Source organism: Montipora capricornis, unplaced genomic scaffold, assembly GCF_036669925.1.
Source record: "Montipora capricornis isolate CH-2021 unplaced genomic scaffold, ASM3666992v2 scaffold_309, whole genome shotgun sequence".
In the NCBI taxonomy this organism is placed as follows: Eukaryota; Metazoa; Cnidaria; class Anthozoa; order Scleractinia; family Acroporidae; genus Montipora; species Montipora capricornis.
The window spans coordinates 5001-15295 of record NW_027180048.1 but is presented as its reverse complement, the minus strand read 5'-3'; positions in this window follow the sequence as shown (position 1 = coordinate 15295).

Below are 10295 nucleotides of genomic sequence, written 5' to 3'. Positions count from 1 at the left end.
AATTAAAAAAAAAAATTACAACGCGCCTTTGATTCTGAGAATTTAGTCCACGAATGTGGCGAGTGAATAAATTTCACAGTTGTTAGCTCAAACAAATGGCCAATGAGATGTCTCGATTCAGTACAAGCATTGCATAACAAGTGCTTTTCTACCTCCCTTTTGCTTCGCCCTACTCAATATAGAACTGTATTTAAATACACTGCGTATCGAAGCACAAGTAGTTTCAAGTTTATGCGGACGGAGTCTCTGCTCGGCTTTTTGAACAATTTTTTTGACGCGGACTGGTGGAAGAAACAAAACGGTAAGATTATTTCAATAGCCTAATTGAGATCGTATAAGGCAGACGAAAGTAACGATACTGACTGTCCAGCTATGTTATCTAGAACAAGTTCCAACGCCACATTCTGCATCGCAAGTAAAAATTAGCAAAATTATGCACCTTTGCAGCATGCAGATGAAATTTATATCTTTTTTTTTTGCCAGTCTTGACTTGTTTATTTGCACAGGTTCAGAGGTTTTTACTATCATTTTGTGTCCTACGCGGAACACATCACCTGCAATGTTCTCAGACATTTTTTTCCCGTGTGTTGCGAAAGCAAATTTCCTATTCACCCAATGCATCTGAGTCACGATTTTATTTTATATAACTGAACAAGTAATGCTGTTGTTCCAGTTAAAAAGATCCCGTCGTGTTCGCTTAGTTTACGTTCTGTTCTCGATTAAATTCCGGCTTAAACCAGCACCAAGATCTCGATCTTACGTCTGTAAACATAACAAGGAAGACAGTTATTGATCAGGCAAACCGAGTTTACGAGTAATTGCGGAGTAAGCCCCATTCAGATGGAACCAAAAACTTTAAATATTAGAAAGCCTTTTCTTTATAATTCGAGCAACAAACGAACATTTATATTCCTTGACTTATGTCGTTATATGCTCACTTCCGGCCAAGAAAGGACTAGTTTCTAAGAATATCAAAAGATGTCTCCAAGACTGACGTATTACGTCGTCTCTTTCCCGCCTGATGATTAATTCACGCCAGTAATTTTGTTTGGCAAACAACATGAGATAAGAAAAGGTAAAACTTTAGAGAGAGAAATGGCAAGACAAGAACGGTTACCATGTTATCTTCGAAATGGTCGATGACATCAGGCGGTTTGCTAAATCATTCGATTCCCTTTGTTCCTAATACCTAACCTGGATATCAGCTGATCTTGATCAAATAAACTGCATACAGAAGCTCATTTAGTTTTAGTTAGTTTAAAATTCCTGCGGACGGAGCAATTGACAATCATTTGGACCGTGAAGGACTAGGTTAGTGTTAGGTACAAATCCGTGAGAAATTGTCGTCTGGTTATTACTGGGTTGCCTATGGCAATCCAGTCGGAAAATAGGTAGATTTCCGTGTTCTGTTTTTTAGTATTTTTTTCCGTGTCGGTAAAAGTCTTGCCTGTCACTTCCCTGCTAAGTGGTGTCTTTGTGCTTAGAGTCTTCTTTGCGTATTTTGTTAGGTTTGAGGGGGCTGGGGTAATGCGTAGCTTGCTCTGCACAATTAACCTGTAATGGCGTCGGAAGTCATTGTAACGCAAATGGCGTTTTAGTACATCTTTAAAGAAAATATACCCATATGGAGCTCAAGAATGGAACGTCAAGACAGGCGCTGAAACATAAAGATCTGGAATCTTAAAAGCGACGAGTAATGGACTTCGACAGCTGAGCTGTACTTTTAATATTTCGCCAAGGTGGTGTTACATACAACACTGAAACCAAATGGAAATTTCTCTGGTAACTTACGGGTGCAACAAAGACAGAGAAGGAATCGAACACCACAAGTAGATCTGTGATCTCTGTTGTGTCTCACAGTGTTTACTGAAGTCGCATCTATTTAAAGTTTGCCTGTTTGACTGGCAAGTAACATTCATTTTGTACTCAACTCTGCAAAGGTTTAAAAAAATTGAAAATGTGACAGTGAAAAATTATTTGAATGAAAGCTTGTTGTCTCTTTTGTGCTTTATTATGTACGGTCAAGGTTCTTTCGAAAAGGGTTTGATGTGAACTGTCAGAAATTTATTTAATTGCATATGCTTTGTGATTGTGTGTTTCGCTTGCAAGCACGCAACTGAAATAGGAAGGGTTTCTTGCCTCTTATAGCAATTATGTCGCTTGTTTTGATAATGTTTCGCTGGAAAATATTTCTGTGAAATTTCCAGCTTTTGTAAATTTATCATGTTGGGTAATTTTCGAGCTTAGCAAATTTGCATACATGTGATGAAATGTGATACGGGGAGAATTTTAGTGGTAACGCATAACAGGTCTGTTGGAAGCGTGCTTGAGTTTCAACAAAATGAGCCCCAAAATCAGTGAAAAATTGTAACGCAGAAGAATAATAAAGTGATAAATAACGTCGTACGCGTCTTGGAGAGTAAATTTTGACTTTGCATAAACAAGAGGCGATTGTGATCTTTGTTTTGACTTGCTCATTTCATTGTCAAACTTTATAACACTTGACAGAAAAAGAAACTTACAAAAAACCGGTATCTTGCCATCATTTGACACAGATGCTTCACTGTTTGGCGAGTAAACATGCCGCGGTAACTTAATCACGGCGCCCGCTGAATTACGGCCATGTCACTTCCTATTTGGCGATTTATTTGAACGCAGCAAAAATCTCCCAAAATGTTTGTCGCTGATCGTAACTTTTTATATTCACGGTTCAAAATTAATGTTGTTTTCATGTCGTAAATATGTTATTCTCGATCGACCGTCCTGGAGACTTCCTTCTGCTCTTTCTAAAAACTGTGCATCAATAGTTATTTACTTTTGCATCAATATTTGTTTTTGCATAAAGCAAGCTAACAAGATCTGTACCTTGCTGAGTTCGCATTTGTTAGCGTTAATAGTATTTTCGGTCCGATGCTTCTGTTTTATGAGGGGTATATTGTTTTGGTCCAACACAATCAACCCCGCCAAACACTAACCCCGCCGAACAGGATAAACTTCAGTGAACTTCGGCATTACAAAGCTGTCAGATGCTCAGCGGGCACGCTTAAACTTGTGGTGAAAAGAAGTTTATCAACATGTCAGCCCAGAAGCCAATGTTTCTCACTTCCCATTTATTTTCTTCAATCTTTCTGGGTTCAGTACTTTGCTAGTAACCACATGTCTTCTCAGACTATTTACCCAAGACTTCTACCATGGCACTACAATGATAGACAATACCAAAACAATATCGTGCACTGTTAGAGCTACATATTACGCAAGGACAGATCTGTTTCGTCGTACGAACGTGTGAGGACCTGTGAGCCAAAGGGCCTCTTCTGGTATGACTTCTTAATGACATTGAAAAAAATTGTTTGGAACGGTGCACGTACCACAGGCAACCCAGTGTACCCTCACGGAGGGTCTAGTTTGAGATCATAGATTGGAGGCACAGTAAAATGACGATACTATCTGACACAAATCCCTAGTTCATGTTTTTTCGGGCATTTACAACGCCACCCTGAACACGACATTCACATCTATCGCTTGTGAAAACTTCCAGAGTCCAGAGTTATGAACCGGCCTGACAGCATCGTGTAAATTAATGTTTCAATTGTTGCGAGCAGCATCATCTATTTTCAAAAATCCTTTCGTCGCAGCCTTGGAATTCCTTTTGGAACTGGCATTTACACTTGTTCACTTGTAGTAGATTATGTTCTTGTACTTTTTATGTTCCAAGTGCGCACAAACCGTCGAGTCCTCAGCAATATTTTCGGGTGCATTGCAAATAGACTTAATTAAACAATCAACGCTTGTCATTCCCGCAAGAAAAACGCTCTCAGTAATCTTAGGAAAATGCCAAGTCAAGCAAAATCAGTCTCTTACCCAATAATAAACATGCAAGTGTTGCTTTTCACTGTTTTTCGCAAACAACCTCGCTTATCTTAGCAATCATAACAAGGATTGAAGGAAGACAGTTATCACTCAACCGTTTTGTCTCAGTGGATGACTGTGGGCCGATAACTTCTTTAAAAAAGAAGCTGAAATCACTTTGAAAGTCCTGTACCGCTAAACACGAGCTGAAAAAAGACGAAGATTTTAAATTTTATTTTGACTTGTAAGCTCATTTTCGTACGAATTACGAATAAAAGGACGAAGGGTTTTTACACATTTTCTCAGAAAATTAAAAAAAAAAAAATTACAACGCGCCTTTGATTCTGAGAATTTAGTCCACGAATGTGGCGAGTGAATAAATTTCACAATTGTTAGCTCAAACAAATGACCAATGAGATGTCTCGATTCAGTACAAGCATTGAATAACAAGTGCTTTTCTACCTCCCTTTTGCTTTGCCCTACTCAATATAGAACTGTATTTAAATACACTGCGTATCAAAGCACAAGTAGTTTCAAGTTTATGTTATCTAGAAATTTCAGGGGCACCCAAAAATAATCTTTGGTGAAATATGTGTTGGGGAGAGTCAAACTGTTCTAAAAATTTTGGTTCTACGTTGCAAAACAGCTATAGATTTCTTTACCAAAACATCACCTAACGGATTTGCAACAAGGAAAATGTAGTCCTTTACGTTTTCGAAAAGAATATTTTTGCAATTTTTGACATTTAAAAGGGTCACCTGTAGCAGCTTTGGATGAGCAGATGGTTCGCCTATTGGAAGTTGTTAGAAGGTAACGTCCAGCTTGCAATTTCTGAAATGAAGATATCATTTCCTAAAATTTTCGGACACTTCACTTTTCAGCTAAGGCCCGGTTCAGACGCTGCTCCACTCATGTACCGAACATAACTGAGGAATTAAGTACGGCAAAAGAGCGGCGTCTGAAGCAGTTTGGTACGGCAGTTTCGATTTGATGCGGCAAAAACGTTAATTTTGGACAGGGTCTGACGCATTATTTGACGTTGCAGCGGCGGGTGATCCATACGGCGTTCTTCTCATGTGCCGAGCCAAATTCATACATTATGATAATTTATAAATCTTCTCATAAGTTCCTCCCAGAACTTGTTGCACATGCTCGTAAGTTTTACGGAGAGGAGACAATGGCGGCAAAAGAAAAGTGTACCCTGGGTGCCAGAGGTTCTCATTTTTCTTTCGCGAGGAGTGAGCAGGTAAAACGGAGAGGCGAAAAATCAGAACCTCTGATCACGGCGGTCAAGACTCTCACTTCCATGCAATTTCGGAATAAGATATCTTGCCAAACCAGTTTTCTACAGTGATGTCAATGTTGTACCCAATTCAAGTCCTTTGGGAATAGCACGTTTTGATTTGGACAGTTCCTATCGTGCAGCAACCAATCAAACTAATTACTGTTGGTGAAGGGGGTAGTTTGTGTGGTGCTGCGTCGGTGGGGAAGTAGTATACAAAACATTTGGTTTCATCAACGGAGTTGATAATGTAAATTGGCCACCGTACAGAGATTCTAAAAGCTGAAGTTTCGAGCGTTAGCCCTTCGTCAGAGCGAATCGAGGAATTGTGGGTTATGTGTAGTTTTTATAGCAGAGTAGGAGCTACGCTATTGGTGGTAACATGGCAACGTGATAATTAGGAATACATTAGTTAAATGAAAAGCACTATCTGTGGCCTTTCCCTACATCAAAGTACGACGGAAAGCCGCAAGAATCTGGAACAAAAATTCCTCTTCCAAATCGGCACCCTTAATCCTCACGATATTAACAAACGCTTTTCATTTAACTAATGTATTCTTATTTTTCACGTACGTTGCCATGTTACCACCAATAGCTCAACTATAAAAACTAGACATAACCCACTATTCCTCGATTCGCTCTGACGAAGGGCTAGCGCTTGAAACGTCAGCTTTTAGAATCTCTGTTCTCCCTAATTATGGTGCTTTTGTGGGGCGTTCATGCTTGAATGGCTCGCCACGGTAGCTCATTATTATGAGCAAATGTCCGATTATTCTGCCCGATGAACAAGTAGGGCTGGCAATTGTAGTAGGGATGAGTAAAAATCGCGCCTTGTGCGCACAAAGCTCGGATTATGGACGTTTTTTTCGATTTCTATGTTTTGTAGCTAGAACAATATCCAGATGTTGACTTAATTACTCCAAGAGTAATTATGTCTACATCTCACGCTCATAGTAAGGGCCACCACTAGGAAACCTGAATTTGTCAGTAGCAATTTTGTCTTATCTCCTCCCGAAAAGTATCACTAGATCATCATGAATTTGATAAAGCTATCCCCTATCAATAAAGTTGGTTTAGCAAGTTTGTCTTAGTTACACTGGATCAATAAGGGATTATCCTTACTGGACTTTTACAAAGAAAGCTTACAACCTATAGAGCTATCCGGTATAAATAAAGTTAGTTTATGTTTCTTCTTGTTTTAACGCTGAATCAATCTAAGATAGCTGTTATTAGACTATTTGGTATCCAGTGTAAACAAAGTTACTGTAGGTTTCCTCGAGTAGTAATACTCATGGAAGGAAATGAGATGGCTCCAACTAGACTCCTGAGCCCGATGTTCGAAAGCCTAACAACGCTCTCTACTAGACTGTGATTTTGTCTACTTTCATGAAGTTGATAATGTATCGGCGTGACCTCAGATTAGGGTTCGGTATATTTATAAATTAGAGTTTTCAAGACCTGATAGAGTAATCCGATGAAAAAAAAAAATCACCGACGTTGAGAAATCCAAGTTTACTCTTACTGAAGATTCGTGGTGACTGCTGGTGACTATAATGTATATACAATGCAGGTCAAAAGTAGTTGGGACACCTGTCCAATAATCATGTATTCCAAGTAAAGTTGGCTTTTGGGGTCACAATTGGAGCGTACCACCCCCCTCCCCCCAAACAATGTTGGAAGATGCAGATAAACAGTATTTTTGTTGAAATCTGTGTTGTAGTGTAAAATCTCAACATTGCTTGGGGGTTAGAGGGTGGTGGGAGAATATTTAAGTAGTATATAGCTAAGTGTCCCAACACTTTAGACCTGAATTGTCTGAAAACGACTAGTTGGGAAAAAGTGCTGTTAACGTGGTCAAGGGATACCACTTTTCTGGCATAACTATAATACGGAATTTGCGACGGTAATAAACGATGTTTGGCGTGACCAAACGAGTGTACGAATGCGCGCGGACGGCGTTCTAGTGAAATTTTGACTAGTGTGACGTTATGTATATGCATTCGAAATGACTTAAAACTGCGCTGTTTATTGGAAAACGTTTGGAGTGTTAGTTCTGTCAATGTTTTAGCGTGAAAAGAAGTGGAATATGGTTTTCACAAAACAAATACTAGCATCGAAGAGAGCATTAGCGTGGTATTTAAACAAATACAGTCACTATTCGTATCGACAAATCGCACAAGATTGTGGAATTTCAAAATCGAGTGTACAGAGAATATGCAGTGGAGAACTTCCCGGAACTGTTAAAGAGTCTTCAACTTCCACGAGAACCGGGAGACCAAGACAACTAAGCCAACGGGATCTGAGATTACTGCTCCGTACAATGAAACAATTACGGAAAAGGAATGTCCACGTGACAGTCAAGGGGTTAGTGGAGGAGAGTGGCCTTAATTTTGATAGAGCGAGTAGAAGAACATATTCTCGATATTTAAATGAGCTCGGGTACTCATACTTTTCAGCTAGGAGAAAGGGGATTCTGCTTGAAAACGATAAAAAGTTGCGCGTGAAATTTGCTCGTAAAATGAAGCGGGAGGTGGCAAGAAATTCTGAATTCTGGACTAACGAAGTTTCGTTTTATTTGGATGGTGTATCTTTCGTGCATAAGTATAATCCACAGAGCGGCGCAGCCTCGAACAGATCAAGGGTATGGCGTAGGAAAGACGAAGGCCTTGAGGTAACCGCGAAGGGTTCGAAAGAGTTGGCCGGAGGGAGAAGATTGCATGTTGTGGTGGCGATAGCATACGGGAAAGGAGTTATTCTAAAAGTGCCGTACGAAAAAATGACCGGTGATTTTTTTCGAAACTTCATAAGGGAACATTTCAACATTACGTTTGCGCAAGCTGGTCCCAAAACAGATGGAAGACGTTTATTTGTTATGGATAACGACCCGTCGCAAACAAGCAGGTTAGCTAGGGATGCGTTAGAAGAGATAGAGGCTGAATTTCATGAAATCCCTCCGCGTTCACCGGACCTAAATCCTATCGAGAACATATTTCATCTTGTAAAGAGATATTTAGAATCCGAAGCAATATCTAGAAATATCACAAGGGAGTCGTTTGAGGAATTTCAAGCTAGAGTTTTAAGAGCTTTTGATTGTATTTGTACTGAAACTATAGATAACACAATTGCCAGTTTGAACAAAAGGATAGAAGCTATCCTTGCCTCTAAAGGCGGTAGAACCAAATATTAATCACGCAATGCGGAACTGTGAAAACTGAACATGCTTTATTATTTACACTTCAGTATATTCTGTGAATTTCTAAAGCGTGTAAAGTGCAACTTCATTTTCATGCTATCTGAGGAAAATGCTTGTGTAAATTGTAATTGTCACTTTGTAAAACTCGTGACAACGAGAAGTTTATCACATGCGTGACATTTGCATTTTGTTGACGTAAAGAACTGAACATTACTCACTACAATACTCACTTTAAATAGTGGAGATTTATGCAAATTGAAAACGTATTTGACATTAAATGAACACAAATTTAGAAAGTATGTATGTTTTCTTTAGTTTGAAGAAACTATTTCTTTCATTATATGAGTTATTGCGCATTTTCAACTCAGTACTCAGTAAAAGCACAAGAAAAGAAAGCTATTAATTAGCTCTTTATATAAAACATTCAATTTACTGAGTAATGTTGTAAACTCTATTCAGACACGTTCCTTTGGAGCGCATTATACAACAATTGTTTTTATATACTCAACAAGAGTAGCCGGCCATAGTTTATTTTTAAACACTGTTCTTCATTGATGCGAAATGAATGCAAACGTTACTGAGTATTGTCGCGAGCATCATGTCGCCGTCAGTCAGCAATGTAAACATTGCTAGAATTCTCTAGAATGAATCGTGCAAAACAATGTCCACAGGGCGCGATTTCTCGCTGTTCACTCTATGAAATGGGCTTCCAGAACCGGAAAAAAGACCATCTAATGTCCATCATCTTTGTGTTTGTCTGATCTATTGCACCGGCTCTAATGAAAACAATCGGGGCATCCGATGTAGCAAAAAAAGGCGTGTCGCGCGTTAGTTCAATATCTCTTAAACAAAAGTTCTTTGGTGCGGGTAAATGGATTGTATCGCCCTCTAGCGCCTGGAGAAGATCAGCCCACGCGATTATTGTTGGATTCCACCGAAAGTCATTCAAAAGAATGACTTCTGCTTGTTCCGCGCCAACCCATGCGAAGGAGCCCGTTGCTGGATTACAGAACGTGTTATAAATTATTTTCAATGGCGATAACATAAAAGTCTTTCCAGAATTGGCAGTTCCATACAAATAAATATTCCGGAATTTTCCTCGACCTTTAGACAGGGCTGTATAAATCGCGAGGGGATTATTCCTTGGTTGTCGAGAACCTCATTTGCCGCCACAAACCACCTTCCTTCGCAACCGTCCACGCATGGCGCATCTTTAGATTCTTGTAAGAGCTGTATTCGCGATTTCTTCAGGCGAAGACACTGCTCTTCAGCGTGAGAAAATTCTTTCGCTAATGATAATGCTTCATCCACCGCTTTATTCCCGCGGTTTGCTATAAACTCGGCCAGACAGCGTTTTCCTTCTCGTTCTTGAACCATCGCCAAACATACAAGCTCCAGCCTTGTGGATATTGACTTCTGTTGAATTAGTTTACAAACGTCAAAAACACTTAGCCGTGGATCTTTGATCTTTCTTTGCTTCGATACCCCGCCTAGTTTGCGTTTTCTTTTGTTAGAAGCGATTGCATTTTCCGTTCGAGGACAAGTAGTTAAGTCTGGATGACCCACAGAATGAACCGCTTCGAGGTCTGATTTCGTGACATACTTGTAGGCGCTGTAATATGTATTGTGGCGGTCACTGAAATGAACTTCGATGTGGAATTTTTGGCTCAAGTATCTCTTTACTTGTAGCCATCTACCTCTCTTCTTCAGTTTTACCGCCATGTGAAAATGGTACTTGTTGAGATCGCCATCGGCATCGGTAGTGGCATGACCCTCCATGCTTACCACCCAGTGAGAGATTTCAATGTTAAAGCTATTCCATGCCTCTATTATCGCTTCGCCAAACGTCTCTCTACGGAACTTTTCAGTGTCTGCGCGACTGTACGTTATAATGTAAACAACTCTCTGGCTTTCTGAAGCCTCCATTTTCTCATTGAGGACAACACTCTAAAGAGCTTTCAGAGCCGCGCG